Genomic DNA, 13,327 nt, shown 5'->3' with positions numbered 1-13,327 from the left:
GTGAGACCTGGGCAGTGAAGCAGGTAGATATTCGCCGGCTCAGACTTACAGAAATGACAATGATTAGGTGGATGTGCAGTGCGTCCCTGCATCCAAGGCCTGGAGGGGCTGGGTTTACGATGGAAGAGTTGAGAGGTAGGATGGGACTGGAGTGTATTGGTGTTGTGATGAGGAGAGGTAGATTGAGATGGTTTGGACATGTGGAGAGGATGGGGGATGATGATTGGGTGAGGAAGGTGAGAAGTGTTAATATCGGGGGTGGGGTTATGAGGGGTAGACCGAGAAAGACATGGGACGAGTTCATTAAATGTGACCTCAGGGTTAAGGGACTGAACAGGGAGGCTGCAATGGATCATGCAGCGTGAAGAGCCGCCATTAGGTGACGAAGGCCGACACATGCAAGCATGTTGGAGCCTTTAAAAACGAAAACAAAAACATATACTTTTCCTATTACACTAAGAAGACAAATGCCCATATGATTACCACACTTTTTTTTCCTATTTCCCTTTGTACAAGGGAATGATTATATCTGACTTCCAATCCTCCAGGACTCTACCTTCCTCCCAGGCCAATCTGCACATCTTCCACATCCATTCTACTACTATCTCTCCCTCATGCTTCAGCATTTCACCACACACTTCATCAATTCCTAGGGTTTTCCCCATTTTGACTTTCTTCACTGCTTCCACAACTACTATCCTTCTGATTTCTTCCTCTCTTCTCACCTCCCTCCTTCTCCCAGCCATTCCCCAGCCACTTATATTCACATTACTTTCATTCTCTTTGTTTAACAATTCATTAAAGTGTTCTCTCCATCTATTCACTTTTACTCCCATCTCAACTAGTATTCTACCATTTTTATCTTTCACTCCCCTACTAACTTCACTGCCACCATGTCTGACTCTCTTTACCTCTCTCCAGAACATTATCTTACATTCCCTCCACTTGACACTCAAATTCCTTCCAAATTCCTCATCCAATCTCTTCTTGCTTTCTCTTACTAATCTTCTCACCTCTCTCTTCCTTTCTACATATAATTCTCTCTTCCATCTCTCAACTTCTTCCACGCCCCTATTTCTCATCCATTCATTATATGCTTTTTTCTTTTGTGCCACAGCCTATCTCACCTCTTCATTCCACCATGCTGTTCCTTACGCCCCCTTTCGTCTTCTCTTCACCCCACACACTACCTCACATGCTGCTCATATTCTTCTGAATATCTTGCACACACCTTCCACGTCCCCCATCTGCTCCAATTCATATTTATCCAATCGTTCCTCCAATTCTCTCTTATATTCTGTCTTTTTCTCATCCTCTTGTAACCTTTCCACTCTCCTTGCATCTTCTCCTTCCTCCCATCCTTCCCTTCTTCTATTTCTCCATTTTACTTGGACCTTGATTCTGACCACCAATAAGTGGTGGTCAAAATATCCACTCTCCCAACCCTTATATGCTCTTGCATCCATTACACATCTTTGCATCCTTTCATCCACACACAGACAATCAATCGTTGCCTTCCTTTCATTCAGTTCACCATCCACCCTGCTCATCACTTGCCAAGTATACCTGTGGATCATTTTGTGCCTGAAGAGGGTACTGGCTATCATCAACCCCCTCCCAACACAAATGTCCACTAAATCACTACCATTCTTACCTATCTCAGCAGGCACACCCCACTCACCAACTACTCCATCCACCTTCACATTCCTTGCTTTACCATTTATATTACCAATCAAAAACACTCTCTCATTCCTTTCAAACTTTTCCATGCCCGCTTCCACGTTTGTCCAGAATTCTTCTCTCACTCTGCTTGCACAATCTTGCGTTGGCACATACACGCACACAATCGCCGACATTGATGCTAAACACTAAATACATAAACAACAAAAATACACAAAAAAACTGAAGAAAATTGGAAAACCAGATATCTTTCTGTGATACAATTGATAACTGTTCCAGGGGTGGGTGGGAATCCACAAACAAATGTGCCACCAGAAATTGCTTATACAGTATTGGTAAAAATATCATACCATCATCTTCGCTGGTATTTATAAGACAAGCTACTAAAAACACAGAAAACTGATGAGTAAAACAACAAAACTACAGTGCGAATAACTGTTGTTCAAGAGTAAACTTGCCTTCATATAATTTCCCATCATTCATTCATTCATTCATTCATTGCCAGATGCCATGTATCCCATCATCCTAGTGCAAAATTTTGCCCGCATCTTGCAGGAGCTAAGCATATATCTACTGTAGATGAGAATCTGATGAGCTTTCTCGTGGAATTTGTGGAATTTTGAGAAGACCAACAGTATTCAAAAACATCGCCAAAAACTTTAAAATGTCACAGGTCAGTGCTTTCAGCATGAAGGAGGGGGGAACCAGGAGGCTGGGCTAGCAAGGCGGGGAGCATGGAAGGGTATGGAGGAGGGACGGAAAGGGGAAAGAAGTGAGGCTGTCGGCAGGATTTTCACCCTTCTGTCACGAGGCAGACAGGTGCTTTCACTTGACTTGTGGCTTGTGGTCTGCTTTACACATGCGTTGGCCATTGGGAAGCACAACTCCTGGTGACCGAGCGACTTTGGACGTTCAGTGTAGAGGCAGACAGGAGCTTTCACCTGAGTTGTGACTTGCAGTCTGTGTTACAAGTGCAGTGGCAGTTGGGAATGACTAATCCCTGTAGCCGTGCAGCTTTGGACATTGGGTGGGGATGTGTATGGGCGTTTTGACACTGCCTGTGGGATATGGTCTGTATTGCTCGAGTGCTGGAGGTTCCTAGGGAATGAACAGGCCAGCGTGCGACTTTGACCATTCAATACAGGGGAGGACAGACATATCAGCTCAGGTTATGGGTTGCGGTCTATCTCCTGTACAAGGCTAGAGTCCAAAGGTAACGATACTGATTGTTTGAACATGTTGGCTGACCGGCCAAAGTTCTCTGGGATAATACTCCCAAGGTGGATGGAAAGCTGACGACAGAGAGAGCTGGAGCTCCCGTTTCATCAGCCCTCGGGACTAGTTCCTTACCATCCCCCTTTGCTGAACTTTCTCAGTGTTTCAGTAACACAGAAAGTAGGCCAGCATGCTCTCCAATACAAGTTTCTCTAACTGTCAACACCAATCTACATACAGAGTACACATTACACTTCCTTTTCAAAATTCATTCATTGCCAGACGCCATGTATCCCACACGGGGTGGCCAAGGGCTTAGAGTTAATTGTTTTACAGGGAGGGACACTAATCCTCCACCAACCCCACTTGACACGTAGGGATGCCAACAGCATCTGGTGTTCCCTGGCGGTCACCCATCCAAGTACTAACCAGACCCAACGTTGCTTAACTTCGCTGATCGGACGGGAAGTGGTGTACTCAACATTAACCAAGCCTCAGAGTCCGGGGGGGGGGGGGGGGGCATAAATGCCCCCACCATCTGGCCCTCTCCCAGTGACGACTCAACAAGCTACCTGGAACCACTGTCTGACTCACTCCTTCTTCATTTCTGCAACATTCGCAGCCTTTCCCCTAATTTTCTCTCTGTTGAGCACCACTTCTCCTCCTCTAAACCTCACCTTCTCTTCTTAACTGAGACTCAGCTGTCTGAGGCAACTGACAGCAAACCCTTTTCTGTATCCTCCTACTTTCTCTATACTCATTTCAAAGCCAAAGATGACTGTTGCGTATATGTACGCAATGACTTACCTTGCTCTCGTGTTCCTGAACTTGATTCCTCTGAATTCTCTACTCCCTGGCTTTGGCTCTCCTGTCATTCTCTGACTTGTCCCCTCCTTCTACAGACTATAAAAAATTAATCGACTATCTTACTTCTATGATGGAACACATTCTACCCATTTCTCCTCTCTCTGAAATCTCCATTCTAGGATATCTCAATGTTCACCACCACCTTTGGCTCTCCTCTCCTTTCACTGATCCACCTGGTGAACAAGCCTACATAGTCTCTATCCTTAATGGCCTGGAGCAGCTTGTACAGCACACTACCCATATCCCTGACTGCCTTGGAGAGAGCTCCAACACATTTGACCTCTTCCTTACAATTAATCCTTCTGCTTACACAGTTAATCTTTCCTCTCCGTTGTGCTCCTCCGATCATAACCTTATTACCCTGACCTGTCCTTCCAAGCCGGTACGGCCTGTGGACCATCCAAAGAAACTGTGGCACTAGGGAGCTGCTGATTGGGAGACCCCCAGGTAGTACTGCTTTGATTTTCCCTGGAATTATTGCTTCCATGGCCGGGAGCCATTTGAGTGTGCCTTACCCATTATGGAGGTTAATCTCTCGGGTATGGAAGCATACATTCCCTTCTCATATCCTTTGACCAATGCAAGAAAACCTTGGTTTAATCACACTTGTTCTAATGCTGTCTGCAACAAGGAGGGCCTATAAAACGTACCAAAGCCAACCCACCCCTGATTCACATCTTTTTTATGTTTCTGGCCAGAATCGTGCTAAGTCTGTTCTTCACTCTGCTAAAAATAATCTCCCCCGTACTAAATGCTTTCAACTCTCCAACTCAAATTCTTCCCGCTCCATCTGGCACCTTGCCAAAAACCTTTCTAACAACTTTACCTCATCATCTTTCCCTCTTCTCTTCTACTCTGATGGTTCTGTAGCCATTTCTTCTACTGAAAAAGCAGATCTCTTCACTCAGACTTTCTCCTCCAATTCCACCTTTGCGATTCTGGTGTTGTTTCTCCATCACTTCCCTCCTCTGACTTCCTCATGGCTGACATTAAAATTTCATCGGCTGATGTATTTTCAGCCATCACTGGCCTTATTACTAACAAGGTATGTGGGACTGATGGAGTCCCTCCTGTTGTCCTCAAGAACTGTGCTTCTGTGCTTACACCCTGCCTAGGCAAACTCTTTCGCCTTTGTCTTTCAACTTGTACCTTTCCTTCTTGCTGGAAGTTTGCTCTCATTCAGCCAGTTCCAAAGAAGGGTGACTATTCCCAAACCTCTATCATTCAATTGCTTTAACATCCTGTGTCTCAAAAATTTTCGAGTCTATTTTTAACAGAAAAATTTTATGGCATCTTTCCTATCACAATCTTCTTTCTGATCATCAGTATGGGTTCTGTCAGGGATGCTCCACTGGCAATCTTCTTACCTACCTTTCAGACTCCTGGTCATCCTCCTTTCGGGACTTTGGCAAAATCTTTGCCATTGCACTTGACATCTCAAAGGCTTTCGATCGAGTCTGGCATAAATCTTTAATTTCCAAACTGCCCTCTTTCGGTTTCTATCCTTCTATCTGTGTCTTTATCTAAAGCTTCCTTTCTGGTCGTTCTATAGCTGCTGTTGTAGACAGCCACTGTTCTTCTCCTAGATCTATTAACAGTGGTGCTCCTCAGGGCTCTGTCCTACTACCAACTCTCTTTCTTTCATTCATCACTGATCTTCTAAGTTGTACATCTAACCTTATCCACTCAAACACTGATGATTCCACTCTTCACCATTCCATTCTGTTTATACAACGTCCATCTCAGCAGTTACTTCAACAAACAAGGGACGAGGCTATGGCACACCTAATGTCTGACTTGGCTCGTATCTCTGACTGGGGTAAAAATAATCTTGTTTTTAATGCATCAAAGACTCAGTTTTTACACCTATAAACCTGACAAAATCTTCCACAGGAGTACCCACTAATGTTTAATAATATCCAGCTCAATCCTGCATCATCCTTGAACATGCTTGGGGTTTCATTCACTTGGGATTTATCTTGGAAAGATCATATTGCATCTCTTGTAAAATCTGTTTCCGAGAGATTACGTGTGCTAAGCTGACTCCATACCTTCTTTACCCTTGCACAGTTGTTGACTTTATATACAGGTTTCATTCGTCCCTGTTTAGAGTACAACTCTCACGTGTGAGAAGGCTCCTCACATACAGCTCTTCCCAATAGCTTGGAGTCAGAGGCTTTGTCTCATTAACTCTCCTTCTCTTACTGGCTCCCTTCAACCTCTGTCTCTTCGCCGCACTGTTGCATCTTTACCTCTCTTCTATCTCTACTTCAATGGTCACTGTTCCTCGTTTGCTTGCATCCCTCCACCTCTACGACGGGTATGTAGCACCCGTCTAGCAACAAACTCTTATCCCTTTTCTGTCCAAATCTCTAATGCAAGAGTTAGCCATTACTCCCAGTCCTTCAATTATGCAACAGGTCAACTCTGGAACTGTCTTCATCTGTCTGTATTTCCTACTTCCTATGATCTCCAGTCTTTCAAACGCAGTGTGTCCAGGCATCTCAAAATGAATTGATCTTGAATTTGACTTTTTTTTTTTTTTTTTTTTTAAAGGAACAGATTGTAGGCTACTGGCCTTTGGTTCCTTCTTCTGTCTATCAATCTATCTATCTATAGCCTGACGCCCTAATCCTGCAAAGGGTGACCGCAGACAAAACGCCTCCAAGTCTCTCTGTCACCCACCATTTGACTGCACTCCCCCCAACTCATTCCCCTCTCCCTCATATGCCTCTCAACTTCATCCCTGAACCTCATCCTTGATCTCCCCCTCCCTCCACTTCACCTACATACACCCTCTTAGTCAGTCTTCCATTTTCCATTCTCTCAACATGTCCAAAAAACCTCAGTGTATTTCTCCTAAATTTCTCAATCACATCCACATCCACCCCACAATGTTCTTTAACTTCTTCATTCATCAACCTGTCCTTCCATGTTACTCCACATGCTGCTCTCAGGTAACTCATTCCACTGCCCTCACTCTTGACTTGTTCCCCTCTTGCAAGGTCCACGCCTCGCTTCCATACATCATGGTAAGGATCACAATACTATAATGCAATGACTTCTTAACTTCCATACTCACCTCCCTATTTCTCATCACCACTTTCAGTGAACAAACAACCTTCCTTCCCTGCTGTACCCTTTCGAGCACTTCATCCCCAAAACTTCCATCCTTAATCATTACACTACCCAAGTACTTGTATGCACTCACATTCTCCATATCCTCACAATCCAACCTCAATGTGCATTCAGTGACTTCATTCCTCTCGAACACCATAACATTACTCTTGGTTACATTAACTTTCAGATTCCTCTTCTTACACGCTCTCCCAAATTCAATCACCAAACCTTGCAACTCCCACTCATCTTTACTCAACAATACTGTATCATCAGCAAACAGCAACAGTGGAATCTTCCACACCTCACCCTCATTCATTAGAGCCACCCCCACATCCCAGGGTTGGCAACAAAGTGGGTAACCCAGTTTTACCCACCCGGGTTTTTTCAGTAAAACCCACTTGAAAAAAAAAACACTATTTTACACACTTTACTAGGTTTTTTCGACCACAACCAGCTGTGCAAGGCATATTTCTGTTCTCTGAAATAAACAAGAAATTTTACACTCAATTTTTTCATTCTTACTAATACCTTGGTCACACTTTTCTACAAAATGAGTGTAAACATGACTCCTGTGCTTAAGATTGGGTTAAAAAAATCCTAATACAGTAGTATGTAGCTTGAATTCAAGGTAAATTTCCTTGATCTTCATCTTGTGAATACAAACTTTACAGCCAGCACTACCTGTCTCTAATTTTGAAAGTTTTAAAATTAAGAGTAAAATTGTTTTTGATAGATATGGTGTTTTATTAAGGAGTGGGGTAAATTTGTTATATAACAGTACAGTAATCATTACTGGAGTTATCTTATACTATATGTTGTCTCATATCATTACCAAATATCAATAATTCTATAGAAATATATTATAAACGCTGCTTTGTTTAAAACAGATGTATTTTATAGGCTTAGATATTTGGTTACCAAAAGCTATTATTACTGTTAAGATAATGTTTGAAATAACTTATGCAACAGAATTTTCAATAATAATTATTTACAAGACTGAGAATTGCAAGTACATAAATACCAAAGAAAGGAGAGTAGCAAGGCAAGTGACTCCTTCTACTATTGTGTAATGTGGACTGATCTTTGCCAGCTCATAAGCTGTGCAGTGCTCTCAAGCCCCTCATGTTGATGCATTTTTTGCTGTGTAGCAGGCAGCCCAAGGATAACAGCCAAACAGGTCAAAAAATAATTGTGTTCATTTCCCTCATTCAAATGACTGAAAAATCAGAGTTTATTGGGCTATTCATAATTATGTATTGCGGAAATATTATTTTATTTAAATTTAAGGAAACCTTTGAAAAACCCACTTTTGCCCATTTTTGGGGGGGTATCTTGTGAAAAAAAAAAACGAAAAAACCCAGGTGGGTTGGGCTTATTTATTTATTTTTTTATTTTTATTTTTTTTTTTTTTTGCCAATCCTGCCACATCCACTACCCTACCTTGCACCTCCTTTACAACCCCATCCATGAATATATTAAACAGCCATGGAGACATCACACATCCTTGTTTCAGTCTCACATTTAGATAAAAAAAATCACTCAGCTCACCATCCACTTGCATCGTAGCCCTGGCTCCCTCGTATGTACTCTTCACAGCACTCAACAATTTCCCCTCCACTCCATATATTCTTAATACCTTCCACATGGAAGGAGCACTTTGAGGATTTGTTGAATGCAGAGAGTGAGGGCAGTGCAAGTATAAGTGGTTGGGGAATGGCTGGGAGAAGAAGAGATGACAGGAGGGAGGAAGAGATCAGTAGGGCAGAAGTAGATGAAGCAATGAAGAAGATCAAGATGGGAAAGGCACCAGGAATTGATGGAGTGTGTGGTGAAATGCTGAAGTATGGGGGTGAGATTGTTATGGAGTGCATATGGAAGTTGTGCAGATTGGCTTGGGAAGAAGGAAGGGTACAAGAAGATTGGAAATCAGGTATAATTGTTCCTTTACACAAAGGAAGTGGGGAGAAAGAAGTATGTGGTAACCATAGAGGTATTTGCCTTCTTAGTGTGATTGGAAAAATATAAGGTAAAAAACGTATTGATAGGGTTAGGCATATACCAGAGGAGCTAGCTGGAGAAGAACATGAGGGATTTAGGAAGACAAAAGGGTGTGTAGATCAGATATTTGTTTTATGATGTTTAGTGGAGAAGTATCTAGAGAAGGGAAAGAAAGTGTATGCTGCCTTCATGGACTTGGAGAAAGCATATGACAGAGAGTTCCTTCCTCCATGCATGAGGAAAAAAAAAAAAAAAAGTAAATTAATTTGGATAATGGTTTAACAGACCCAAGGTCCTGTATCCATCTAATGAACAGGTCTGGATACTGAATGTCTGGATAAAAATTTATTATAGTGCATTATTAGTTTACTTTGAAAGAGCTGCTAGATAAACAGACTGCAACATTTGTCTGTAAAGTGCACGCCTGTCACTGAAACTCCACATTCACACCTTTAGTTTATGACTCTGTTAGTACCCTAACATATGGTGCAAATTTACGATCTGAACAGCGCGTATTACCAAATTTTTCTGATGATGCAATTAGGTGCCTGATGGGATTGAGATATATGGTGGGGGTCATACAGTAGTTCGTGTCCCCAACACTTTTTCTTCTTAATGTAGACGATACCAGTGGCAGCCTAGCCTCAGGCTTCTATGCTCAGAGCTGGGCAAAATTTGATTTGGCACATTGAGATAATCGAAAACTGGTTTGATACCAAGCTTACCGCAAGTCAAGACCTGGTTTGAGGTTAACAATTCGTTAACATTGCACTAACTAAAAAGTAAACAAATCCTGTATGTTTTAACATCTGCTGAAAACCATACACCAGCCACAGTCCAGGATTACTGGCAACATTTACCCACTTCGAGACAACGTTTTTGCTACGGGGTCATCATATGTCATCATGGACAGTGCCAGTATATCATATTTATTGTATATCACACAGTAGGCTATTATTGTACTTTTTAATAAATACGCCAGTACATTAAACTGAATCCAACATGTTTAGCATATTAAATTAACTAATGATACTGCTACGACTGTCATTAATGTTGCAAAACTAATTATGGCATTTCGTACATGTGGTGGTAAGGCAATATTGTACAGTGACGGTGCATAGTAGCATATTGTAGAGATTCAGCAACCTGATGATCACTAAGCTACTATGTACACAGGCCTTAACACTAGGCAGACCGTATTATAGGGGGGAAGACTGGACTACTTTTACCCGGATTTATCAGTTTATACTCTCTCACCCATTTATCATATTCACCATGTACTGCATGGGAATGGCTTTATATAGGTCTGTCTGGACTTTTGTGGGTTTTATGACATGGTGTCTGCTTTGGGTGAGTGGTGGAGGGGCATCTGGGGGGAGGAGTGAATGAAAACAAGAGAGAGAGAGAGAGAGAGAGAGAGAGAGAGAGTCTAAGGGGGTACAGTACTTCATAAATGACAGAGAAAAGGGGCAGGGGCTTGGGCCCCCCTGAGAGAGAGAGAGAGAGAGAGAGAGAGAGAGAGAGAGAGAGAGAGAGTCTAAGGGGGTACAGTACTTCGTAAATGACAGAGAAAAGGGGCAGGGGCTTGGGCCCCCCTGAAACCTACCTGTGCATTGTGCACACCACTGATTAAATACAAAACCCAGAAAAGATGAAATTTAGGGGCCTCACCAAGAGCTTACAAATCTTTCTTCCCCCCCCCTTTTTTTTAACGGATTACTTTGTATTATCGAGTACCGGTACCGTGTTGTTGCGAAAACGTTTTCTGTTTCTATCTATTTATCTATCTATTGCCAGATGCCTCAATCCTGTACAGGGTGGCCACAAACAAATTGTCTCCACGTCGCCCTGGTCATCATGTCATTACGAACAGTGCCAGTACCAGGTATATCATATTTATTGTATATCACACAGTAGGCTATTATTGTACTTTTTAATAAATATGCCAGTACATTAAAATGTTACCAAAATATAGTTTAATGTAACTGCTGGTAGCTAAGGGTTACTCATATTTTGTCCTTTCACATGTAAAACCAACCCCCAAACTCCTATGGTAGGGTGTTCCTTATTTTCCAGAGTTGGAGGTGGCAACCCTACTAAATCCTGTATACACATACAGTAATGAGAAAATATAAAACTGACTATTCTGCTGGGCGGTGATGAGGAATAAAAGCAGATCTCTATGCAAGAGGTTCCAGATTCCATGCTACCTAAAAAACAGATTTTAGTAGGCTGCTGGGGGAAAAAAAAAAAAAAAAAAAAAAAAAAAAAAAAAAGTAAGCTAAAATGAAATTTCTGAAAGGTGATAGTATTTTGCAACAAATTACCAAGGCTTTCACAAGATGTGAATAGCTGTACCTCAGAACTGCTATACTCAAGCATATTATTGCCTCCAAGTTTAGTAGCATTTGTGGACCTCTGAAATGTGAAGTTGAAGTACTGTAATAGTAATCTTACCGACTCTGACTCCAACCAAAAACAGGCGACTCCACGACTCCGACTCCACAACCCTGATGCTGTACAAAGATCCCTGAACAGGAAGGGAGAGACTTTTCAATGTCAGGAGAGGCAACAGCTCCCTGAACTTCTTCCAACCACTCCTCACTCTAGATACACAGCTATCTCCAGCCCCATCACCAGCACATTACATGTTTCCCATGTACCAAAACTCTTTCGCACACTCAAGAGGCTTGCAAGCAAGATCATTCCTTACACACCTGATAATCTCCAAATGCTCTCCCCTACATACTGCACACATGAAATCAGCATTATCTTGCAGTGTACCTCCAATACCACTACATCTCTTGTATGCCCATTTATTGCAAACACTATGATACACAAGATGGAATTACTTCCCACCCCCGTGTGGCAAACCAAACATGGTCATTCTCCCTCTTCTTTGAAAGTACCAACACCAACCCTAGATATTATCACTCTTGTTTTATCTGCATTTACTCTTAAACCTTTGCACCCCATACCAGCTCTCCACTTCCTAAATCTTTCCTCTGCCTCCCTTTCGTTCTTCGCAATCAACACCAAATCATCGCCATACATCATTTCCCATGGGAGTCCATTTCTGAAGTCACATGAGAGGGCATCAAGCACCATGATAGGCAACAAGGGGCTCAAGACTGACCCTCAATATACACCAACATTCACGGAAAACTTATCACTCAAATCTCCATTCACTCTCACGTGGGTGCAAGCACCCACATACATAGCCACAACCACTCTTCGATCTCAAGTTTTCTAATATACAGGCTGACTCCAATATATGATACCCCTATATGCAATATACCAGCATAATGATGGAGGTAGAAATACTACCCTACCCCGCTGAACGATGGCCAAACCCCAGTATAGCAATGGGTTTGTTTTCTTTTAAACTTAGTTTGATGATATTATAGACTCAAGTGTTGTGTTTAGGTTGATTTATAAACTCTTTATATTTAGACTGATGTGTGTTAGTCATAGGTGGGGTGAACATTGTCATTTTGCTGAACAGTATACTAAGTTTGAGATTTTCCATACATATTTTTGACGATTTTCAGATCATATTATTCGGTTTAAATGAATTTTTAACTGCTTGTTTTTTTTAGCTTGTTTTAAAGCTAATTGGGGTTTTAGGTTAGCCAAAAACTTGTTTTGGCTCATTTGGGGGGTTCAGGACTTGGCTGGGAGGGAAACCCAAGGCTCAAAAACGCATAACTATCCTCTCCATGTTAAATCTAACCTGAGAAATGGCACCCCACCTAGCAATGGGCTTTTACTTAACCTACTGAATTGTTAAACTGGGGTATGCCTGTGTGTGTGTGTGGGTGTGTGTGTGTGCAGGCTGTATATAAAGAGAGAGAGAGAGAGATTAATAGGGCTTTCAGTTATGGTTAGTTATATTGACGAAGAAGCTCAAAATCATAGTCTTCCACTGTTGGCTAAAACTAAAATTTCACCAACTGGTGGCAAACGACTGAACTAATCATCAGTAAACAATTCACATTTTCTTGGAGGTATCAGGGATTTAATCCCCGAGCTAGGCAACTATGGTCATATAGTCCTGCTAGGGTACAGGAGTGCGCTACCACTCCCAGCACGGCAGTCCCAGGCGAGGCTCGAACTCACAATCCTCAGATCACGAGCTCGATGCTCTACCTCTGAGCCACCGTGCCCCCTCTTGGAAGTATCGTTTAAAATGATGGAGAATTATATACTCTACAATTTTTCTCATACGGCTGTGGGTGAAAACTTTAATTCTTTACCAAACGAGCACAGCCTTTCCATATTTTCTAATGAAACACATCATTCACTAGTTACTTGTTATTTTTCCTGGGTTACCACGGCACTTTTATAAACTTCTCTGAAAGTTAAATTCCGTCCACGTCTACCAGTAGCTGACCATATCAATTTATTTAACTTTTTTAAATTTGAAAGCTCGCTGTCAAATGCATGT

At 42.1% G+C, this 13,327-nt stretch overlaps 1 protein-coding gene across 4 annotated transcripts in view; it reads right to left on the bottom strand.

The window, feature by feature from the left end:
* Positions 1 to 13,327, bottom strand: part of Ak6 (adenylate kinase isoenzyme 6) — a 200,408-nt gene that overhangs the window by 115,673 nt on the left and 71,408 nt on the right. The gene's annotated exons all lie outside the window — the stretch shown is intronic.

This window comes from Coenobita brevimanus, chromosome 55 (genome assembly GCF_032717465.1).
Source record: "Coenobita brevimanus isolate Jiangsu-jjx chromosome 55, ASM3271746v2, whole genome shotgun sequence".
NCBI lineage: Eukaryota > Metazoa > Arthropoda > Malacostraca > Decapoda > Coenobitidae > Coenobita > Coenobita brevimanus.
The sequence above is the reverse complement of the archived record's forward strand: the minus strand, read 5'-3'. Positions and strand labels throughout refer to the sequence as shown.